The 11022-nt window shown below is 37.1% G+C and overlaps 1 protein-coding gene and 1 long non-coding RNA gene across 4 annotated transcripts in view; one reads left to right on the top strand and one right to left on the bottom strand.

Annotated features, from left to right (window-relative positions):
- The window catches only part of LOC132056884 (transcription factor bHLH61-like), a 9060-nt gene extending 6863 nt beyond the window's left edge, over window positions 1–2197 (top strand). The window contains exon 5 of the transcript XR_009414998.1: window positions 2038–2197. The gene's annotated coding sequence lies outside the window, so the exon portion shown is untranslated. The remainder of the gene's footprint in view (window positions 1–2037) is intronic.
- Window positions 2198–3654: 1457 nt separating this feature from the next.
- On the bottom strand, window positions 3655–10737 carry LOC132056883 (uncharacterized). 3 transcript variants are annotated; one of them, XR_009414995.1, is made up of 4 exons: window positions 10544–10737; window positions 10025–10137; window positions 4636–5745; window positions 3655–3794 (listed from the first exon to the last, which is right to left on the bottom strand). It is a non-coding gene; the product is annotated as an uncharacterized LOC132056883 (long non-coding RNA). The 3 variants fall into 3 exon arrangements; XR_009414997.1 differs by having other exon boundaries at window positions 4636–5536; XR_009414996.1 differs by having other exon boundaries at window positions 4636–5533.
- Window positions 10738–11022: the final 285 nt, after the last annotated feature.

The following is an 11022-nucleotide window of genomic DNA, read 5'->3' as shown; positions in this document are numbered from 1 at the left end:
CTTTGGGTTTGCCAAAATTAGAATTTCGGAGATTAGCCTTAAGTCATTTATTCTCCTCTCGGAGGCGCTCGATCTCTTCATGGAGATTCATGCCTCGTTGGGAACGAGAACGAGGCGAAGACCCGGGAGAAGCTTTTACACCCAAAGGTAACGTATTCTCCATAGGCGACTCAGAAGATGGCATGGCCGAGTTACCATTGGGACTATTTTGTACGGCAACATTGACTTCAGCTGGTGGCTCATCATCATCAAGAATGACTATGAGAGCTTGGTTCCTTGAGAAGCTTCTTTCCTAGCCTCTGAAAATAGGTTATGAGATCAGACCTGAGAGCGAATTCCGGTGAAGGAAACTGGGATGGTCAGAGCATCTCTTTGCTTTCACTTCTTGCTCGAAGGAACAGTATCTTCAACAACGTCTTCCTTAGAAGCAGTTTTTTTCTTCGAGGTATGCTTCTTCGTTGGAAGTCCTGAAAGTAAGAATATGGGCATAAGATACACAACGAATGAAAATTGCGAAAATGTAAAAGAAGATTGAAACTTACCATGATTCTTCCCTCTCCACCATTCGGAGGAAACACTTCTCCAAGAGCGAGTCAGGTCTCGAGATGCGCCAAGCAACGCGACGACCCAGTCAAAAATTCTGATTATAAGCTCCGGTTCAACTTAGACTGAAGTGGAGTTCCACACTTCAGGAAAGGATTCTGACAGAGGACGATGGAGTTGATTCATCCAGATCATCACAAATCGGTGTAGCCATCTTCTGACATAGTCATCTTCTCGGTCAATAAGACCTCGTCTTCCACGAGGATACAGATGCACTAGACCACCTCGAATAACTTGAGGGACGTAGATATGGATCAAATAGTCGAGGGTAAAAGAAAATCAGGCTATGTTCGCCAAAAGATTGATGCATCATATCAATCTCCAAATTTGCGGAGCAACTTGTCCGATACAAATTCGATAGCGACGACAGAAATATTCTATTACCTGAGGAACGGGGAAAGAGTAACCGATTGCCAAAAGGTATGTGTAAACTAGGGAGTAAACTGCAATGTGATGATTCATCGTCATCTCGTTGCTAACCTGGATGACGCCAATGTCGGTACCCAAATTACAGCCGTCCCAAACCTTAGGGATAGTGGCGGCGTCGACAAAAGATTCAAAGTTCTTGACGGACTCGAGATGATTGGAAACCCTACAATCAACTTGATAATTGAAGCTGGCAGGAAAGATGTCAGTAACAAGAAACTCGAGTTCTTCTTTGGAACTAGAAGCAACCATTAGGTACTGTGCTGAAGGAGATGGCGATGCGGGATTAGCAGGAGATTGAGTTGGCAGAGGAATAGAAGACATTGTTAAAAAGGGTTTGGAAGAAAGAAATTTCAAAAGCTTCGGAGTAGGGTTTTTCTATAGGTTTTTTGCTGTATAAGGAAAATAAGTGCATGGCTAAGTATAAATGAAGCGCTTATCTTTTATACACAAAATTTTGGAAGTTGAAGGGTTGGAAGTCCTAATGTCAAACGGTTTCCAAGGCTGATCGCTACAGTGGTGTAATAATGAGCAATCAACCTCGTGCAGAGTGCAGAACTGAAGAATGTCTTTTCAGGCGGCGGAGCTGGACCTTCGGTGTTTCCACCATGGATTGATTTCGTTTCTGGTTCAAATCCATTCCCCGGAGTCAATGATTTCCACCGGGAAATGGAGGGACTATCTGTATGCGGTATAAACATGGGTAAAATGTTTGGGTCCATCGACTAAAGATCAGAGCAAGCTATGAGAGTTGGCTTTGAGATGTAACGTTGGTTCGGGTTCAACCAGTCGGATAGAATAAAGCCCGGGGGATCATAAATCGGAGGGACGCTAGTAGACACGAACGCGAGAAATCCGACCTGCAACGGATTTCTCGCCGCCCGTTGCACCGGCCATCACGTTATCAACCGTTGAGGCCCCCGAGATCGCCGGGATCACTATCTCCTTAATAGATTTAGTTACCATTTAGAGCTTTAACTCTTGTACTATATATATATATATATATAGGTGAATCCTCTCATGAGGGCATCTGATTCTCGTTACTCTTACATTCTTACTCTGTAACCACTCAAGTTCTTAAGTTATTGATAAGATTTGGCTCGGGCATCAAGCCCATTGCTCTGAACTGGACCAATTCACGGTGTCCATCAATTGACGATTAAGGCTATTCCTTTTCTTGTTCATTACATATTCTTGATTGTCATTACATCTTGCATTATTTGGTAAATAGATTACACCACATATCCTTTAACAACGTATAAATTCAATTGTTACCTTCTTGAGGGGTAAACAATATTACTATAAGTTAATGAATCAAAAGGTCGGGAGATTGTTAACATAATGCAATGTTTTTTTTTTAACAGTTAAGTATCACAATTTCCCATGCCACTACTAGAAATATTACGGTTTTTGGGTTTGGCTACTGCCGACCTACTCCCTAATAAGGATAATAATAAATTTTGAAGTTATAATGACAAAAAAAAAAACTAGTTGACCCGTGATTAGACTACATTACACATGTGAAAACGTGACACGTGTTTGTTACGTACACTTTATGCACTTAATCATTCTTGGTTAATTATAGTATTATTTAATTTATCTCAACTTATCACATTATAAGCATGATTAAATCACGGTAGTTTTGACGTAAACACCAAGTGATGAGTGGGTAAATATTTACCTGCATGCACCTTCTCCCATTCTCAGATAAATCAATCAACACATCGAGTATATCTTGTTGGAGCCAGATGCCAATTGATACATCTTTTATTATTATTATTATTATTATTATTATTATTATTATTATTATTATTATTATTATTATTATTATTATTATTATTATTATATTAAATCAATTCTAGTCTTTCAGTTGATGACATTGAATGGTGCATTTCACGTTAAAGCCAATTTAATCAGATCTAGTGCCTAGTAATCCTCACAAAATTCAATCTTCCTGTAACGTGCTTGTGCAACTTCTTCCAGAATAGATAGTCCAATGTGTGCATCTTCTAAAATTCGATACCTTTTTGCTACTGAACTTGTCAATCTTGAACGTCTTCTTGTCGTGCCATCGTTCGCACTTGCGTAAATTTCAAGGCTATGATATAAGTTGTCACTACAAAATTCAACAATTGAAAGACGACGACGACGACGGCAACAACAACATACCCAGTGTAATCCACAGGTAGGGTCTGGGAAAGGGAGGATGTACGCATACCTTACCTCTACCTTTGTGGGGTAAAGAGACTGTTTTCGATAGACTCTCGGCTCAAAGAAAATGCACCAATGTAGGATTATGCAAAAAAATTAATAGCAAGATAAATACTGCTACAGATAGTAATACACATTGAAGAATAAGAAAGGAAAGACATAAAAGAAAATTTCGCATGAGTCCATAAACGAGTTTTATAGGTAACAAGAATGCACATAACCACATGATCGCATTATGGTTTCTTTATGAGAATTCCCAGTCGGTGTTTGAAGACAAGGCCAACATATCAAAAAACTCTGTTGGGCCTTCTTTTAGTTACTAGATGGAAGTGCCCGTGCTACACACGGGTGCCTGATGTTCCTTTTTTTTGTTTTTTTGTTTTTTTGTTTTTTTTTTGTTTTTTTGTTTTTTTTTTGTTTTTGTTTTAACCCACGTATGTCAAGACGTTCTTGATTAGGAGAAGGACACCAAAATCGTTGTCATGAAAATTAATTTACATAAGAAAACGCTGCAATTTGCTCCAATCCTCTCCTTGTTTCAGCTGAAGATAGGCCTGTGCAAGACAGCACAATCAGCTCACAAGTATCCTTCAGAATAGTCCTATCATTCAATTTAATTTATTTCCCTAAAATGAAGAAAATACAGTACTGCAACTGGATTGATAGTTGCATACTTTTTTAAGTCAAATGTAGCAACTGAATTTGATATTGAATAACTATATTAGTTGTAATGCCTTATCGTGATGTTATAAGATATGCTCTTACTATCTGATTTATTAAAAATTTCCTTACTCACTAAGCTTTTATCATACTCCCTCTGTTTCAATTTGTTTGAACCTATTTCCTCTTTAATAAATCGCTAAAATGAATGACATTCTTCCAATTTGGAAACAAATTCACTTTATGAATGATTTACGCCACACAAATTTTCAAGGCTTATTTTGAACCACAAGTTTCAAAAGTCTTCCCTCTTTCTTAAATGTTGTGCCCAGTCAAATGGGTTCATATAAATTGAAACGAAGGGAGTATATGTTATGCTTAAACGTTAAAGATTGAATGTTTCATTGTAAAAATTTCCATAAGCGGCATCTTCAAATTATGATAAATAAAAGTACAGTCAGACCTCTCTACAACGGCATTCGTGTATAGCAATACTTCTCTATAACAGCCAAAATTTTTCGGAACCGATTTTTTATGTTAGCTAAATGAGTCACAATCACTTTTCACTCCTATGAAGTAATTAAAAGGTCGTGCTTGTTTTCACCATATGCTATTTTGAAGCAAACCAGCCACTGGAAAGTTTTTTACTAAAATGTATGCCACCTCAGAGGTAACACATTACTTCAACAGTAGAAATCACTAAATTTTGAGCTCGAAAATGGGACAGCATAATACCTTAACATCAATTAAATTCATTTGGCTTATAAAGTTCTCTCCTCAAGCTATGAGGTTGATTTCCTGCCGTCATTTCCTCATGTGCCTGTGATACCAGTACGTACTCATCAATTTCTTTCCAAGTCTTGATAGCTACATTCAACCCAAAAAAGATACAAATACATTCTAAGTGACATGAAAAATTTGTACAGGAAGTGTGAAGCTGAAATATAGCACGCTTGTTAGATCATCACTCATACAAAATCAGATTAACTATAAGCATAGAGCAGCAACAACTGTGGCAACTACAGTAAGACAAAGTCGTCATTTCCCTTCCACTACAGAAAATGTTTTGAATAATATTTGTCTCTTCTCCGACAAACACCATCAACTAGAACTTAGTTGGGTAGACGTGCATTCAAAATCCTCATTAAGTAGTTGCAACACTGATAGGAAATTTAGTAAATTCAAAAAGTGCAAATCAGATTTGATCAAAGAGAAATGCGGCTTACAAGCACTACCAATTCTATGGATCCTGATTGGCTCCCTAATGCAAAACATGGCAAGGGACACTCCATGAGACACACTTAAAATAATCATCTAGAAAACAGCACAAACTCAGAGCAAGTAGTCACCTACTTAGAAAAATAGCCACACCAAATCCCAAGTTGATTATATAATGGAGTTGACAGAAGAAATTATACGTAAATAAACCTTTGTTCTTCTTTTTTCCCCAATAATAGGCCCATTATGCAGATTATATTGCCAAGTACTGCCTCACCTAGAATTCCTGTGAAAACCAAGCAAAAATCATGGACCTCAAAGTATCTTCCCAGTCAACCAAAAGTAATTCAATCCTCAAGGTGCAGCATAGGAGAAAGCAACTCATGCATGTTAAAGCATTGTTTGAGATTGGTCCCTACTTCAAGAAAAATATACTGACTAAGACAAATCACATGACCGATAAAGATTAAACCAGATAGGATAAGTCAGTCTTATATTCAACGGGGCCATGTTTTCCATATGATTTTTGTGCTTATTGTTCCCAGACCATTATGTATCCTTGATCAAAATGGGAGCTCCTCCTCTCACTCAATAATTTGTACTCGTAAAATAGACTAGATCAATGGCCTGGATAATTATCAAAAGAATTATACACAAGAGCAGTGGACTTATTATTGGTGACCCGGAGTGAAGCCTTAAAATCAGGTAATTGAGAAAGAACCAAATTCGACAAGCTATATTTTTTCTGGCAACAGTCAGAATCAATCTCTTACAATGATTTTATCATGTAAAACTACTCCTAGCAATTACAATAGTTGCCTGTCCATCATATCATCACATCACAAGAGAGATATCGATCAACGTAGCTAATAGTAAGATCAAAGTAACTAACAGCATAATACAAAGTAAATGCATAGAACTCAAGAATAGACTCACCCGCAGTAGATTTCTGCAATGATTGGAAGTAATCAAGCTAAAAACCTTTAGATAGAATGCTCTCTAAAGTGTGAACGATAAATATTTTAAATTTGTCAATACTAAGAATGTGAAGCATCTACCAGGAAGCTATACAAATACGCCAACATGAAGGACTAACAATAAGGGGGAAGCGCAGTTCAAATCTCTCTCTTTTCACACTTTCACCTAGTTCACTAATGTTAATAACCGAAATGTATCAAATAGCAGTGAGAAAACAGTTCAATATCATCACATAATTTGAACTTACATCCATCATAGGTCCCTATTTCTTCAAGCAGGCTAAGATCATTTGTTCAACTTGACCTGTATGCACTTAATTCACAATCTATAATAGCTAATTTTCTACAGCATCGACAAAGACTACATGGATGTAGTACCCTGCTATCCCTGTGTCTACATACTCTGTTCTATAAGCATCACAACCTATTCAATGTAAGTAATCATTCCATATAACAATTTAGTGCATTATATCAACTTGGTTCATCAGATGATTGTTCAATAGTCATGTTTGATTCTTTATGCTTTGTACATTTATCGATTGCATTATCCTGCTGTGTAAGGTGCTATAAATCTAATTCTAGATGAGTATCATCTAAGTTGTCCCTGTTGAATTTTCTTCGAGTTTTAATTGGTCTTACATAATAAAAAATAATTTGGGAATTAATATATGGTTTTAGCTATCTAGTGCATTTGATGAAGTTAGATTAGTGTATATACTGCTGCTACGCCTGAATAGCTTTCTCTTATGAGTATGTGTAATAAATAAACGCAAAATTTTCAATTCAGAATCACATTCTGAAATCTTCAGTTGGTTATTTTTTCATATGAATTGGCATGTTGTGCTTCCAGGTGCTTGCTAAAACAGTTGGAGAAGTACTCTTTGTTGCCTCAAGTTAGAGCATCGAAATAAATTTCCTAAACCATAAGAAATAAACGATCATACTTTTGTTTAAACCATACCTCTAAAAGATAATCTAGAAACCAATGACTTTAAAGACAAGTGACATAGGTCTTAGAATTTAAGATTCTAGTGAAGATGTATGGGCAATTTAACTTTCAAACTTGACACTACTCAAGAAAAAACTAAAAGTGTCTACTGTAGGTAACATTAATTCATTTATATTTGAGGTTTATGATAGAATTGCATGTGTATTGTACTTTCTAGCGAAACATCTGTAGCATGTCACAACTTGAAAAAGGTGCATCCATCTATGTCGCTTTTAGATACATTTCATATAAGTGTGGAGGGTCAATCTTTCCATGGGATCACAGAAAGAGAAATCATATTATTGTTCTCTAGTAGAATACGATTATAAATGAAGACTCAAGAGTAGATATGAGAAAACACCCATTAGCTAAAAAAGCATGATTATCAAATTTATTATCATAAATCAAAAACCCATTATGCAAATTGGGATTTTCTTTGATGATTAAAACATATTGAATGAAACAACAATTAATTAATGAACAATAGACAAATTGTGGGTCAAATTTTAAAGTATACTGGAGTATAATATATTATTTAGAGAGACTTAGAGAAGAAAACTGTAACACCCCATATCTTAAAATAAAGGCTAGAGTCGTATCATTAGAGTTTCAGAGGAAATTTGAAGGTTTGAACGTTTTGCGAAAGTGGCCGAAGGGCCTACTTTGGGAAACCATAACACCTTGATTAGTTGAGAATTTGGGTAAGTACCCTTAGTGAAAGTTGTAGTACGTAGAAATACCTTTCCAAGCATATACGGATCAGGCCAATCGGGGTCCGGATCAAGGAGATATGATCATCTCAAAATGGTTAATAGAGGGGTGCTTAGATTCGATAGAATCGGCTAAGTTTTTGATACGTCTGCCTTCTAGCCCAATTTCGTGCAAATCTGTTGGGAATTTGAGAACACGTAAAAATTAAAGTTGTAGCCCATTGAAATATATTTCCAACGGTATATTATGGAGCCAAAACAAAGTTTTGTGCTAGGAGTTATGCCCATTCTACCGAACGCTGTCAAAATGGCCTAGGGTGCCGCCCTGGCGTCGCCCCAAGCCAAATTTGCAGAAATCATATTTTTTTATCAGGGCCTGTAATATAGGCCTAGTGCCCCGCCTTGGGTGATGCCCAGGGCGACGCACCAGGCCAAATTATGCCTGAAACGTCCTTTTTCGAATTTTATATGTATCCAACTCTGAAAAACTTTTCCCACTTCTTCCTAAACCGTCTTTTTGGAGAGAAAACACTCTAGGGCTTCCACAAAGCATACAAGGTGAGTTCTTACTCAAACCCCATTGATTATTACATCAATCTAACAAAGATTAACGCTGGAATCCTAATCTATTCCATAGATTATCGATTGAATCTTCGTCTTGGAAAAAGGAACCCTAGAATCCGAATTCAAGAGGATTGAACTTCAAAAGGTAATACTTCTACTCTCTACTCACTTATAGTTGTGAATTGATGAGTTCTTGGGAGAATCGTAAATGGGTTTGATAAAGAGTATCATATAAACTATGCTAGGCTTTTGGATTATTGACTTAGGATTGTTGTAGTCATATGGCTGATGAAGAATGATGTTACTTTCATCAAATTGAGATTGTAGAATCACCTAGAAGTAATAGAATGGGAATTGGGTGAAGAAACACCATTAATGGAGATTGTGGAGCTTTATGCCCACCAAGTGTTTGATAAAATGCTTAGATGACCAAAGCATGGATATTATTGCTAATATAGAATCCCTTTGACTTGTATTGGTATAGATCAAAGTTGAAAGGGTTGACGAACATTGTATTACGCTCAAAGGCTGGAATTAAGGTATGTGAGGCTAACTATCTACGTTAGGGAATATTCATGATTCTCCCTACGCCTCATTCTTCATACTTATCAGTAATTTGACTCAGAATATAGTTTGGCCCTAGTTTCATGATATGATATAGAGCGTTATCTTCTAGGGTTGCGATTCTGAGAATTCGTTCATGGTTGTCACTTTGAACATCATGAACTCAACACGTAATCTTTATAGACTTATGCATTGTTATCACATGAGTCTCGGTCGGTGTATAACCGATTGTTTGCATGAGTCCCATAATCGAAACGATTCTCATGCTATCGGCTATAGCCGGTCTCGGTCTTGTAAATTGTTAATGTTGAACACACAGTATCGTATTTTTGGGCCACTAGGCCACGGTTATGCATACGTATTGCTTGGGCACGAGGCCACGCGTTTTTGTGCACATTATTTGGGCCCTAGGCCACGATTATATTTGCGGTTTACGGGTGATTCTTCATCCGAAACGAGGAGTACTTTAGCTTCTTGCTTTCTGTTTAGTTCGGTTTCGATTTCGATTCCGGTATTTTATTGCTTCGGTTGCTTTACATACCAGTACAATTCAAATGTGCTTGTGTCCCTTTTTATTGTTTGGGGGCCTGCATCTCGCGATGCAGGTAACGACATACAGGTTGACGATCCAGCTACTTAGGAGTGTTCGTATCAACTACTGTGGTGAGCCCCAGTTTCCTTTGGGGCGATATCAGTCATGCAGTTCTTACAGATTTCTAGACAGTTAACTTTTTGTATTCATTAGAGGCTTCATAGACACAGTCCAGATAGTCAGATATTTGTTATGTTAGCCTTGTAGACAATTATACTCAGTCGTTCAGTTGTTTTGGTTTAGCCATGTTGGCTACCTTCAGATATGTTCAGATTGTCTAAGTATTTTCGCATTATGATATTTCAGTCAGACTTTTAGTTAATCAGCATATGTTAGTTTTATTTTATAAATTAGTTATGTTTTGGTATCACATGTTGATTCGACCAATGGCCGTTAGTTGGTTCGGCTCGGTCGCATGCGATCAAGATCGCACTTGGATGCGTGTTACGTCAGGTGTCCAGGTTAGGGCGTGACAAAAACACTCTAGAGATAAAGCATATATCATACTTACCCATGGAAGAAGTCAAGAAACGATGATGGGTTTTCAAGTGTTCGAAGTTGAGCAAGGTTATCACTAATCCCACTGTAGCGTAGAGAACCAAACCAATTTCAAGCATATTTTTTCTGCATGTTAGCCAAGTTTGACGAATCATCAATATTTATTGATATGCATTTCAATTGCAGAAAAGCTGAAGATGTATTGTCACCCAAGCCAAAAATTTGCGGAAAAGATGATGATGTAAATTTTATTTTGAAACACGAGAAACATATGCTATTTCAACTGCGGTAAATTAAGTCCCTCCATTTATCTCAATTCATAGCCACCACATGCAACAACATAGAGCAACCCAGCGAAAATTAGGCCTGATCAAATCCAAAAATTTCACTTTCAAACACATGTGCCGTGAAAATTTATTAATAAAACAACATATGAAAAGACATCAGTGAATTCCATCAAAAAAAGAAAGAGGAAGAAGAAGCAAAACCCCAAATACAAAACATAAATGACAAAATTTTCCATCTAGCTTACCGTATCTATGTTGTGTCGTAATCATTTTTGCCTTCGAAGTTCCAGGAAGCTACAAAACAAAGAAGCAATTTGACAAGAATTTACAAGCAGAATAAGAAAATAACAATGAACCCAATGTAAACCCAGAAAATTTGCCATCTGGAAAGAGAGATAGAGAGCGAGACTGTGAATGAGAGAACTGAAGAAGGTAGGAATTAAAAGAAGCAAGACACGTGTGTCATTAGTACTAAACAAATAGTACACGTGTCTCTATGGGATGGAAGAAAGATAATTATGAATTTACCACTATATAAATTTGGTATTCCGAAACTACCCCTGCACGACCAAAAACCCACACTTATTATGTAGTTAAATAAATGAGCCAAGACCTTACATGAACGACATGCAAATTTGATGTGGTTCTTGTTTCGGCCCAGATCGGAACGCAACTGTACATGTCAAACAAATGCAGTTTACAACTAGCATGGCCCAATAAATTT

Source organism: Lycium ferocissimum, chromosome 5, assembly GCF_029784015.1.
Source record: "Lycium ferocissimum isolate CSIRO_LF1 chromosome 5, AGI_CSIRO_Lferr_CH_V1, whole genome shotgun sequence".
NCBI classification, from domain to species: Eukaryota; Viridiplantae; Streptophyta; class Magnoliopsida; order Solanales; family Solanaceae; genus Lycium; species Lycium ferocissimum.
This window is presented reverse-complemented; position numbering and strand designations above follow the sequence as displayed.